Below are 13,238 nucleotides of genomic sequence, written 5' to 3' on the forward strand. Positions count from 1 at the left end.
GCATGGGTAGGCCACTTGCGCTAATGGTTGCGCCGCCTGTAATCGGGGCTGCGCCTGCCTGACTGGGAGGCTGGGCGCTACACACACGCACCACGTGACTGAACCCCGAGAGGCTGGAGCTTTACAAACAACAACAAAAAAAAATGCTCGTTTGGTGCCATCGGTCTCCAAAAATAGACAGATTGCACCACTTGGCAGCCGCTGCAGTCCTCATTAGCGCAGGAGGCCGTCGAAGGCTGCTTTTCGCGGCCGGCTCCGCGCCGCCTCCTCTCCTTACACTCACCATGTGCTTTTTCCATCCCAGATTCATTTGTTGTTGTTGTCTTTCCCCCCGCGGATGCATGCTAGCCGTGGACTCACTCTCCAGTTCTAGTCCACGGCCAAGCGACGATCCGTCCGCTTCATCAAAACCAGAGGAACGAGAAACGACAAGTAAGGGGCCATTATTACGTCCCTCGTAAATGTCAGAGCAAAACGAAGATGTGTTGGTGGAATGAGGCTCAGTGATGGGTACTGGGTACAGAACGTTACAGCCACTAGAGGCTGGCTTTTAGCTCAGCGAACGACCTCCAGCTTCCTGAAAAGTGCTCTTGTGTCATCAGAAGACAAATGGAGGGAGTATGGAAGCACATGTTTCACCTCTTTGACCACATTAAAGATCTGCTTGGTTCCAGCCAAGATTCCACAAACGTGTATCTGGTCAAGCACTGACAAGACATTAGGAAACATCTCCTGCTCTGCTACACTTTGCGTTTCTAAATTTTGTTCCGTCACTCATTTATGAATCAAATTCACAGAGACATGACATAAAACTGAGATATTTAGGCTTCTTTGACCAAAATCAATCAGCAAGTTCAACTCCATGATATATAATACACCAAAAATACTGCGATCTACCAACCGCGAGAAAACAATGTGACCTTGGTGCAGTAATGAGACTGAAATACGTAGTATTTCTCAGAAACTTCTCGGTTAGAAGAATGATGGGCTGGGTGTTAAAACGATATCATTATTTTGAGCAACTGGAGAAGGGAGTGTGAATCCCCGTTATATTTTTTAGTTAAGGTTACATCACCAGTTATCTATGTTACCAATATATATCCATCCATTCATCTTCCAACCACTGAGGCCCATCTGGTGTTCAGTAACACTAAAAAGAAACTTAGGATCTCAGCGCAGTGCTACATTTAAGATATCTGCAACAGTTTTTGATGGAACTTTTTTGTGGTCGTGCTGCAATTCATTTACGTTAAGCTCTCTCAGTGTTAATTTTGCATGTAATTTTGACTGGAAAAAAGTACAGGCTTGACACCAGATGGAAATGTTCTCAAAATTAGAACACCACATCTGTGAACTTCATGAAATTAAAGGTAGAACATAGTTATGCCAAATTTACCAGATGAATCAGAAGTCACCCTTAGGCTTTAACAGCCCTTGAAAACCCAGGTTCTCTCAAGATTTCAAAGAGGCAAAGCTGCTTTTCAGAATGTTGGGAGGGTTACAGTTGGGCCTCGCGTCAGCCTCTCTCTCACTTTCCTGTTCTCTGACCAAAGTTTTTTCTTGGGGCTATAGCCAGTTGCAGGTAATTCTACTCACACTAGACCTCAACGGTCAACCACCATGTGCTGCAGTTTAACCCCAGGATACAACAGAAGCCGTAACAGTTTGGGAACAGTTTGCATTGGGACTTTGACTCTGGAGTCAGTCCTGATTATTGCCACACCATTATTTCACCTTAAATATCTCTATTTTTATTTTTGTGTTTAAATCTGCATAGTATGGACCAGGGGCAGGCAATCCTACCCAGAAAGGGCCATTAGATATGTGGGATTTTGCTGTTGCTCCCTAGTCATGGAGTGCGAGCTGGGGCATGCTACTCAGTGGGCTAAGCCTTGTGAAACATGCCACGTGCTTATGAGCAGAAGGTTACCAGTTCAAGCCTGGACTTGGAACATCAGCAGGACCTTGAACATGGCCTTCAATCCCTCCGTCTCCTGCACCCTGAGATCGACAATAGCCGGCTGCCCATTACTGCCACGCTTGCTCTCATGGAGAGTAAAATGGGGGAAGTGAAAAGAGAATTTCCCCATGGGCATCAATAAAAGTAAAAATTATTATTAATTAGATTGCTAATTAGAGGACTGATTGGCTGATCACCCCAGGGTTTGAACTGCTGACCTAAAGGTTATCCCAGAATCCTGCATACACACCGGCCCTTTGCGGATAAGATTGGCCACCCCAGCTGTGGACTTTCAAAAGGAGAACCCAAAACTTATCAACTATGAAGGTTTTACGTTATTTATTATTATTATTATTATTATTATTATTATTATTATTACTATTATTTTAGCAAGAAGGTTTCGTTCTGGTTTTTAAGTTCCCCATCACTAAAGCAGGTGACCATGAAAATTTTATTTGCACAGTAACTAGAAGTATCCATACTCACTGATTCATTCAGATTTCAGGAATTTTGAAGAATATTATTTTCCTACAGCCGAAAAAATAGCACAGTTGGTTACAACAATATCCGTTTACTTGCATTTGTCTGCATACTGTTATGGATATTGTAAATAAATGCAATATCCCACACCTTTTCTGCTCCTCTCAATGCAAAAAGCAAATGCCTAAAAAAATCCACCTTGCTTGGGGATGGACAAGGTCATCTCCCTGTAATCCTTACATGAAGTGTAACACGAGGGCATTGTGAATAGATGGCTCAAGGTTTTTTTTTAAACTCTCTAAGCTTTATTCAAAAAACGAAAAGGAATTCCTGAAAAAAGATAATTTGCCGGTTATGATTAGCTGGTATCACCAGGTTCCTTTGAAAGGAACGTACACAGCTCTGAAAGAGCATCTCCACAGAGGATCTTGCTTCATTCACGCTTCGTACTGACGATTACAGAAGCACAAGTCATAAAATATTCAGGTGGCACTTCTTGTGGGCAGATGCCTTAGTCAATAGATCCTTCAAGGTACTCAAAGCACTTACAGCATGGAAACACTGGAACTGGAGAGAGCTTACAGACTTAAATTTTGAAAAAAAAGAGGAGATATTATATGCTTTTAGAGAACTAAGGATATTAAGAACTGGTATGTTGAAAGACGTGCGGACTATTAATCACGGGTAGCATGGTCCTCTTCTGAAATTTCTTTTAGTTAAAAGCACATCAACTTCTATCTTGGATTCTTCAGCCTTTTTTCATAGCTGCAGATGGATCTAAAAAATAGATCCCCGCAGGGTGTTTCTGAAATCCCACTGTTGCAAAATGTCACTGATCATTTTCCAGCTCAGTAATATTTCATCCTCTAAAGCACAGGGCACAAGGGACTCCGATTTCGATGCCACCCATCACAGGGGATACCATGGGCAATTCCAGGATATGACCCTTGGGGGGGGGGCTCAACCGCTAAAGAAATATTGGCTGTCACCTCCCATGAGTAAAATTAGGAAGGCCGAAGCCGACCTACATTGGGTCTAGAACTGCCGACAGGGTGTTTCTGTCCCACATGAACACATCTTGAGCTATTTAGGCATGGAAATTCACCTAATCTACATTTTTGGAAGCATCTGGAAGAGGCAGAAAGTGAAAATACAAAAGTCAGGATAAAGATCAAATCCACAAGCCTGAACGTGCATGATGCCTACTGAGCGACCACGACCACCCACTAATCATACTCTGAAATATTTTGTTCGCAGCTAAAGTCTCAATTTCTCATGTGATTCACCCAAAACTTAATTTTCAATGCTTTTCTTTTACTAAATTCGCTGTCCAACAGAAAATTTTATAACAACCCAAAAAACACTTTGACAAACAAAGAATGTTTTCCATTATTATTGACTTACAAATATTCACCTGTCTTCTAACAACTTCTCCTGGTCAGCATACTCCGGGGGCCTGAAGCCGATTCCAGGCCACACAGAGTACAAGGCTGGGGTATAGCCCGGACAGGAGCAATTTAGGGACACTAATTAGCCCAACTGGACTTTGGAAGGAGATCTGCACAATACAGGAAAAAAACCCTGCAAACTACACGCACAAAGAGAGATACGCATGAAGTGCGATTTCAGTCTCCAGGCCTGAAAATGTACTACTCCCTGAGCCACCAGTATAAAGATACCCTAAATATATTTCTACATATTAGTAATTTAAAAGCTAAATATTGTTAAATACCTCATTTCAAAATATTGATATAATTTAGATATCCGAGTAACTCTTTATAAAACAAAAAAATGTATGAATACATTGCAGATTATCTGTAAGTGACGATTTGCATTTCTGCGGTTTTTAATGAATTGAAATGCTCAGTCACATGTGGGCGGTGAATCGAGTCCAACAGCACTCACTTTTATTCACATCGAGTCCCTCTGGGAGGCCCCCGATGAGTGTTTGCGGTGAGATTTGGGTGAGAACATCACAAAAACGTAGGAATAGCTGAATTAAAATATCCTGACAGTGATGTAAAACTCAATTGTAAGTAAAGGTTCAGTTCACTAAGGAATAAATTAGCATTATTTCAGAGGGGGTCACAAGCCGTTGGCATTGTGTGATATTATCACTGTCTAATTACATTGGTGGCATTCGCTAATTGGTTAACAATCAAAATTCTTAATTACAATATGCATAATGTATACAACGATAACTGACCTAATTTTGAGGTGCAATTAGTAGATATATTAGCTTCGTATTATAATTATTAATTTATCGAATGGTCCTGTCATAAACGTTTTTCATATTAGAAAGTCAGAGTGACGAAAGCCTTCAAGAATAAAATAAATGATAAAGTTTCTGAATTTATGCTAAGTAGCTGGGTTGATTAAACGCTGTTTCCTCGGTAATTTTCTCCTTTCCCCTTTTCATAAGCATGTGCACACAGAATGCCTAATTGACTTCACAGCTCGCCCGAGCTCAAGAGCCAGTCCTATCACTTGGGGCAGGGGGGGGGCTTGGCGCCACACACACTGACGGCAGAAAGTTTCCCTTGTCGGCGGGGGCTGAAACGGAGCCCGACGTTGACGAGCGTGAGGTAGACTTACGGCCGGTAACCTCAGTCCTCACCTGAAAGCCTCGATCTCCTGGCCTGACAGGCAGATATCAAGGGCACCCAGCTCTCCGGGTGAGACACCTGGTCATGGCGAATGACTCAGGAAACCGGAGGCCACATTACCGCCGATAAAGCCACATTACCGCCGATAAAGCCACATTACCGCCGATAAAGCCAGACTACGGGACAGACAGGTGGATACACAGAAGGCCGGAAAAAAAAAAAAAAAAAAAAAAGAGGTTACGGTATGATTCACTCAAGCACAATATGAAGAGAGAGATGAAAACAACACTCCAGATCATGAGCTGTCTCGTTGGAGCGGGGGGGGCTGATTAAATGTTATAATGGAGCATTATGCAGAAGGACCCAGGAAAAATGCCAGCAAAGAAGGATAGTTTGTCAGCCGTCAAAGCGGCAATGAGCTTGTGCTTAAGCTGTCGTCGTCTCCACCCCCCCCCTCCCCGCCCCCAGTGGAAATTCCACACTGTCACCATTGAGGCTTCGCAAACAGGGTGTGGAACGGGGAGTCACAGTGCCAATAATGAATTGTTGTAAAAACTGGAAACAGCATTTAAGATCCTAGCGTTCAGTCTATTTGACTAACAAATACGCGGTTGTCAGGGAGACGGAGGGATGGAGGGAGCCAACTTGTCAGACCTCAGGAGCAGGGTGTGTGTGTGTGTGTGTGTGGTGGTGTGCGGGAGGGGGGCGGGGTATGATGTGCAATGCCTCAAGCGGCCTGTGCTTCGGGACAGCTCTCACCGAGGAAAAAAACATGTGGTTTCTGCTCTTGTTGTAGTCTTCTTATGCTAAGCAGTTCCCTAACTGTGACGGAAGGTTGCCGAGATCGAGAAGAATGACTGCTAACAGATCTGCGAAAAACATGAGCCGGCCGATGACCCACAGCTAACTTACAACCACCACTGTAAAAACTACCGATAGTTATTTTAAATGTGCCACTCATCCATAGATATTCTAAACCCATGTGCCTTATGCAGGAGTACAGAGCCTGTCCTGGAAGCTAGGGGTGCAGGGCAGGCAATGAGCCAGCAGGGGGCGCCAATCCCTGGTAGGGGGGTATTATAGATGTGTGTTTAATAATAACAACAACATAACCACTTATGGTTATAGAGGGAGACTTGATGCTTCACAGTGCCTACGCGGACGCATACATACACTCTGAGGGAGAAGCCAGAACAGGGCTTACAACATCCTTGTACTGGCCCGAGTGGCAGAATCCATTGGGTCATGGTGACTCGTACATTCAATGTAGAGCGGGGTGAAATCCAAAAAAAATTAATTTGAGATATTTTCATTTAAAAATATTGGGATAGAGGCGAGTAGAAAGGAGGCCAGACACGCAGAAGGGAGTCATACATCTGACAATTACACCTAGCAGTAAAATTTTAAATGAAACTGATGGTGAAAATCTTCATTTTTCAGAATGAGGGAGCGAGTCTGTTGAGTAAGGTTTGCCGCAGATCCGTTCAACAGAAAGGCGAGACACTTATTCCAAGATACATACAAGAGTCATTGCAGAATCATAGAGTGAAAATTACCTCTACTGGCGATGGACTAGCATCCCGTCCAGGGTCTCCTCTGCCTCCCAGACTCTTGGCTCCTGGAGATCATGTACTGGATATGCAGCATGCAAGGTGGATGGATAAGCTTTATTAATCATGATTTATTTATCACTTAAAGACATCCATTATTCTGAAAATCAAAAACAGGTTCCTTTAAGTGGTTTGTATAAATCAAACGTTTGCTGCAATAATCTAGCATCTCATTGAGAGTTTCCTTCTTAATAGTTAATAGTTATGGTTCTTTTTTATTTACATTTATTATGTTAGACACATAGCCAGTATAGACAGTATTTGCTCCCTTTGTATGAACAGCACAGGGTGTTTATGATAGTGCATTAGAAAGGTTTTCCTGACTTCCTTGCATTGAATTCGGCCAGTTGGATGCTGTTAACAACAACATAAAAGGCAGTATTTAACAAACACTAGGAAGACCCGCCTACATTATCTTAATAATTAAATATATTTAATTTCATCATGCCGCATTTGATTATATAGACGGCGCGAGCCTTTTATGCAATTTGTCTGTCACGCTCTGTAAATTTTCCAGGATACTGTCCATGTTTTTTTTTTGTAACATTTTACTTGGGGGGGGGGCACAAATACTTAGAACTCAGTTACTACTGAAGAACAAATCATGAATAAACCATGAACAAATATAGTTACTACTTGAGATAAAAAATACGTCACGATTCATTAATGATGAACAAACATGAGATAATTTCACTTGTCATTAATTGTTCCTTCAGTAGTTGATTAAGGTTTGCAGAATTAACAGATATAGTAACAAATATAGTAACTTCTTCAGATGCATCATGTATCACAATTAACTAGCAATGAATTAAAATTAAATCAGTATTTAACTAAGACTTAGTTTATGGTCATTTAATACAAAAGTATTAGCAATATTAATATTATTTGTGCCCCGTCAAGTAAAGAGTTACCGTTTTTGCGCCATGGCGACGGATAAATTTGTTTTTAACAAAAGCGGTCTTATTCAGGTTCAAGAGACGCCGTTTTCTAATTATTTATAGGTTTCAAAACCTCTTCAATAAAGGTTCTACAGAAAGAGCTTTGCATCGGACCAAAAACCCTTTGAAGAGCAAGGCTTATAGGAGCGCTAAGAAGAAAACTAAAAGTTTGATGGTTATTTAAACGATCTCAGACTATGCGGGCAATAACGGGGACAAAAAAAAGCGTCTTTAAATAGCTAAACTGTAGGCGATCGCATCTCACCGAAGATCAAACACCAACCTGCTCAGAGCACTTTTGTAGTCCTTGAAAACGTCAAGTATTTTTTCTTCCCCTATTTAAAATAAACCTCTTTTTTGGGTAAGGTTACGATGTCTTTGCGATTGAACCCCTTTTACGTCAACGTGAGCCGCAGGTGCGGAAAGCAGCTGTTTAACAGGAATACGACCTGGCCAGTTAAGCTGGCTGAGTTTAACCGTTTCAGTTTAGAAAAGGACTATGAAAATGAATTCGAGGGTAGGATCGAGTACCGTTGCAGAGACTCCGATACACAGATATATAAATGATGATTTTTCATGGTGCAGCAGTTAACACCATTACCTCACACCTGTGGGATCAGGGATTGAGCCATTATTCCATGTGTGTGGAGTTTACATGTTTTCCCCGTGTCATCGTGGGGTTTCCTCTGGGTACTGTGGTTCCCTGCCCGCACAGTCTAAAAACATGCTAAGATTAATTGGAGTTACCAAATTGCCTGTGTGTGTGTCATGTGACGGGTTAATGCCGCATGCTGGATTGTTCCCTGCCTTGCCCCTGTAGGCCTGTGGCCCTGAATATCACAAGCGGTCTCAGGGGATGGATGGATGGATGGATGGATGGATAATATTTCATATTTTGGGGCCCTTATAAGATGATGGGCCATCTTAAACTGCTTTGATACACATGTCTCTCAAAAGCCCTCAACAGAATCAATAACTTAATAATGACTAATTAGCAGGGATGGATTATGGGTTGTGTGGGCCCCTGGGCAAAACGTTCGCGAGGCCCCCCACCACCACTAGCACCACCACCACAACCACCACAATTCAAGGGCCCTTAGCAGCCAAACGCCATCCCTATAGGGTCAGGGGCCCTTGTAGGCAAGGATCAAAGAATGTAGGCCCTCTAAAATAGACAAACGAAAATACATTGTTGATAAGCGTTGCAAATTGTTTTGGGCTAGGGGCCCCACGGGCCCCCTGCACCCCAAGGGCCCCTGGGCAGCGGCCCCGCTGGCCCGGTCCGTAATCCGTCCCTGCTAATTAGAAGATGAATCCTGTCCTGAATCTACAGGTCATTCTCAGTTATGATTTGGCCAGGCCTGGTTTTAAACAGGCCAAGTTCTCATAATTACTGTAATCATTAATCAAGAATTTCCCCCCTGAGATCAATAAAGTTAATTGTAACTGTAATTATTATTCATTGGTTATTTGCTTATATGGTAACTGTAGTGCTTGTTTAATATTGCTACAGAACAAACACAAGCACCGTCGTCAATGAGGAATGGTCACATTCATTCAGCGGGTCAGAGATGATGATGATGCTCATTCCAGTTTGTTAAAGTACAATAATGTTCTTTTGTATCCTCTCCAAACTACCCACACCCATAATTTGAACCAAGGACATTAGTGTCACTTCCAGAAGGCAAATACGCTAAAAGTTCATCTGTGCTTACTCGATGTCCTTTGAACGCACAGAGTGCTTACAATTAATTAAGAAACTTTTAGAAGTCGCAATTACTGAAATAAAGACTTGGACAAAGGCCAATGAGGAAACTTAGCGGTCAAATATGTAGCAGGGGAGAGGGGGAGAGAAGATAATTTCATTCCGTGCAGAAGTGTGAGTCAATCTAAAACCATTCATTTTTATCTTCATTGAGTGACCATCATTCAAGGCACATGCCATCAATTATCTTGGAAGGAAAGGTCCCCAGATGTCATTGAATAGGCACAGCCCCGATTGGGCAGTTTTATCATTTTATTTAGTTAACAATAGGAGAAATGCAGATAAATGAGAAGAAAAATATATAGCAGAAATATTCATGCCTGTAGGTCAAGAGGCTTGACAGAGTTAGCCTCGTTTTTACAGAAGTGGTGCTTGACTGCTATCTAGAGATAAGTCTCTTGCAGGGAAGGAAAAAAAAAATCATTTATTTACTCGTATGATCACTTGTTGCTTTTTGTCAGAGGACGGTTGGTTGTGGTGATATGTATTTTTTTTTGTATCCCTTATTTATTTTTCACACCCAACTCTCAAAAGGCATCAGATGAAAGCTACTGTGGCCTGACAAGGGATGGGTGAGAAGGAGCTGGAGAATGAGTTTAAATCTGGCATCGCCAGGCAAAGGCCTGACTGACACAGCCCTTGACATCAACACAAGTTCTGGGAGGCTTGTATAATTTCCTTGGAACTATAGTGTTCTCCACACCTGCCAAACCACACCTCCTACCTTCTGTTTCACACAGGAATCACAGGCACGCATCAGCATCCTGTTACGCACTTGAAATGTGCATGAGATCACCAACAAGCAATACAATGCAAATCTGTATCGCATATTTGCACCTCACACAAAGTGTAAGTACATCTGTAAAGGAAGCACACTCAGGGTACTAAGCGGCATTGGTGCCAGAACAATAACGATGACTGGGCCTAAGATTTTTATTGGGGAGCAGGTAAAAGTTGTTGAGAGGAGGGAAATCGGTTGGAGAGGTACATCAGTGTTTCCCAACCCAGTCCTCGGGGGAACCCCGGACAGTCCATGTTTTTGCTCCCTTCCAGCTCCCAGCCAATCAGGAACACCGAATACCTGGTACAGGTGCGCTCAGAGGAAGCAAAAACGTGGACTGTCCAGGGTTGGGAAACACTGAGGTAGATGATCTATTCCCACCCATAGCCATGCCCCTGTCAAACAGACTAATCTTTTTTAGCATCCTTGAGTGATTTTTTATTTTTTCTTGGGCACCGAAATTGATATAAGTTGCTCCCTCCCACACATGTAAGATACATAACTGTGTTAGAGGCCATCAGGCGACTTACCACACTGACGGTGCCAATTTTGGGGGCAGAAAAAAAGCAATAGCACAAGACCAAAGTGAGCGAATCTTGGACCTTTATTGCTTTTCTGCATTTTCATAAGCGTATCAATTACAGGGGATGAAGGAGACAGTCATCCTGGCTTTCGGCTGGTTTGTTTAGCGCTCTCTCTGTACGCAGGGAGGAGATAACCAGCTCAACTCCAGATTTTCTGAGAAATACAGCAATGCCCCAAAGGTATGATGAGGACTGATTACAGGGCTTTATACTTCGAGCTGCAGGGGAGAAGGAACGTGCTGCCAAAACTAAAAATGCAAAGAGGCGCAGTTCAAGGGGACGGATTTTTATATTGCAGTCTTCCACTTTAATCATTCATTCATTCTCAAGAGAAAGATATCGAGAACATTAAACGTGTTTTTAAGTGACCGGAGCCTCTGCAGCGCGAGGAAGAATCTCCACAAGTTCGGCGTCAGTGATACAGGGAATGTTTGAAGCTCCGAATATGCAAGATAAGTCACCAGTAGTCAATTAAAGCAAGTCAATTGCAGATGTACATGTATGATACTTAGCAACGCGCTAAAAAAACGAACTTTGGACCAGCTGCCTCCTTCAAAGAGCCGGAAATCTTCTTACTTACCTGCGAATTCTTTGGGAGATCTGCAGTACCTTTGGAAACAGTTCACGTCTTGGATTTTTTCTTTCAGATGATTATAGTGGAACAAAAAAATTTAATTCAGTTTTATTACCAACTTGCATCCCACTGTACACTAGTGTAAGACTTTTTTATGAGTCATTGTGCTACTTGACTGTGCTATAACATTTACTGTACAAAACAGTGTGAACAGGGACAGCGCATAGTACAAATTGACAGTATGAAATAATATCCACACACAATAGTGTGTACAGTATATATTGTGTGGTAGTGCATACTTGGAAATGACAGAATTGGCAAATGCTATATGAAGAAATAAATTTAGAATAGGTAGAGACTAGGACAACATGGTCATTCAGCGGAGAGAACTTTTGTCTTACACCTCTAGGGCTGTAGGTCAGAATCCTTCCCCTGCTGTGAGTTTGCATGCTCTCCCTATGTCATACAGGTTTTTCTCCCATAATCCCAAGATATATAGTTAGGCTAAATGGTTCCTCTAAACCAGTGTTTTTCAGCCGGGTCCTCGGGGACCCACCGACGGTCCTTGTTTTTGCTTCCTGCCAGACAGTCCACATTTTTGCTCCCTCCCAGCGAGCAGCTAAAACATAGACTGGATTGGCAAACACTGATTTAACAAATAAGTAGATGAGTGCAATGAAGTCAGCGAAGCAATAGAGGCTTGGTGGCGAATATGCACTTTCAGTACAGGAGTAACACGTACTTTAAGTAGAAATCCCCTAACGACCATTTTGGGGATTAGATCAGTACAGAGGGGAGTATATGATTTGGGGTTATGCATTCTACAGGAAGGCCATCGACTGGGCGTCGGTGTTCAAACAAAGGCTGTGTTTGTTTTCCAGAAATGAGGCTTTGGATCAGGTGGTGTTCTGGATGGGAGGGGTGCGAGATGGTGACGCCTGTTCCAGAGACTACCACAGTGTCACGGTCCCTGCTTATCTGCCCATGACCACATCGCTTTTCAAGGCAACCATCTTGCAGGTCTCTATTGTGGCAGCTTATCTGCTCGCCGGCTCCCTTGTGTGTTGGGACAGTGGGGGCTTCCTCTGCTGTAGGAAGTCTGTTAAAGAATCCGTGAACAAAGGGGTGGGGGGGGGGGGGCAGCAAATATGGGGAATTCCAGCAGGTGAGCACCCTTGTGCTGCTTCTGGGAAGGATGCCTATGTGAAACGATGGGGAGCTTTTAGGAGATATTTTTAGCAAGGCAGAAAGGGGGTGGGCAGAGCTGTATGGCCTGTTCGTGTCTCCCCCTCCACCTGCTCTCCCCCGACTCCAGCCAAGGCCAAGGTGGAGCTCCGTAATCTGAACTCTGGCAGAGAATGCATGCCAGGAAGGCAGCGTAGGGTAACATCATGAGTGTTCAGTGTGGAGTAACACCCTGAATGTAATGCCAGTCCATCACAGGGCACCAACATATGTCTACTGCATGGACCATTTAGAACAGTATTTATCAATCCAGTCCTCTGGGATCCCCCAGACAGTCCATGTTTTTGCTCCCTATTAGAAGCTCGGAGGGAGCAAAAATGTGGACCGTCTGCGGATCCCTGAGGAACGGCTTGAGAAACACTGGTTTCTGTCTTGGGGTTATGGGAGAAAAACCCATGAGACATAGGGAGAGCATGCAAACTCACAGCAGCAGGATTCCAACCTACAACCCTGGAGGTGTAAGACAAAAGTTCTGTCCACTTAACCACCATGTTGTCCTAGTCTCTACCTATTCTAATTTTGTTTCTTCATGCAACATTTACCAATTCTGTCATTTCCAAGTATGCACTACATACACACGTTATACACCATTGAATGTCTATATTGTATTGTGTACATTATTTCATATTGTGATACTGTACTATGCTCTGCACTTACATTTCATTTTCACAATATCTTGAGAACAAACACTGGGT

The 13,238-nt window shown here is 43.0% G+C and overlaps 1 long non-coding RNA gene across 1 annotated transcript; it reads right to left on the reverse strand.

The window, feature by feature from the left end:
- Positions 1-299: 299 nt before the first annotated feature.
- Positions 300-8,124, reverse strand: LOC125716313 (uncharacterized). Its single transcript, XR_007384314.1, has 3 exons — positions 7,878-8,124; positions 6,603-6,678; positions 300-399 (listed from the first exon to the last, which is right to left on the reverse strand). It is a non-coding gene; the product is annotated as an uncharacterized LOC125716313 (long non-coding RNA).
- Between the last annotated feature and the right edge of the window lie 5,114 nt (positions 8,125-13,238).

This window comes from Brienomyrus brachyistius, chromosome 21 (assembly GCF_023856365.1).
Source record: "Brienomyrus brachyistius isolate T26 chromosome 21, BBRACH_0.4, whole genome shotgun sequence".
NCBI lineage: Eukaryota > Metazoa > Chordata > Actinopteri > Osteoglossiformes > Mormyridae > Brienomyrus > Brienomyrus brachyistius.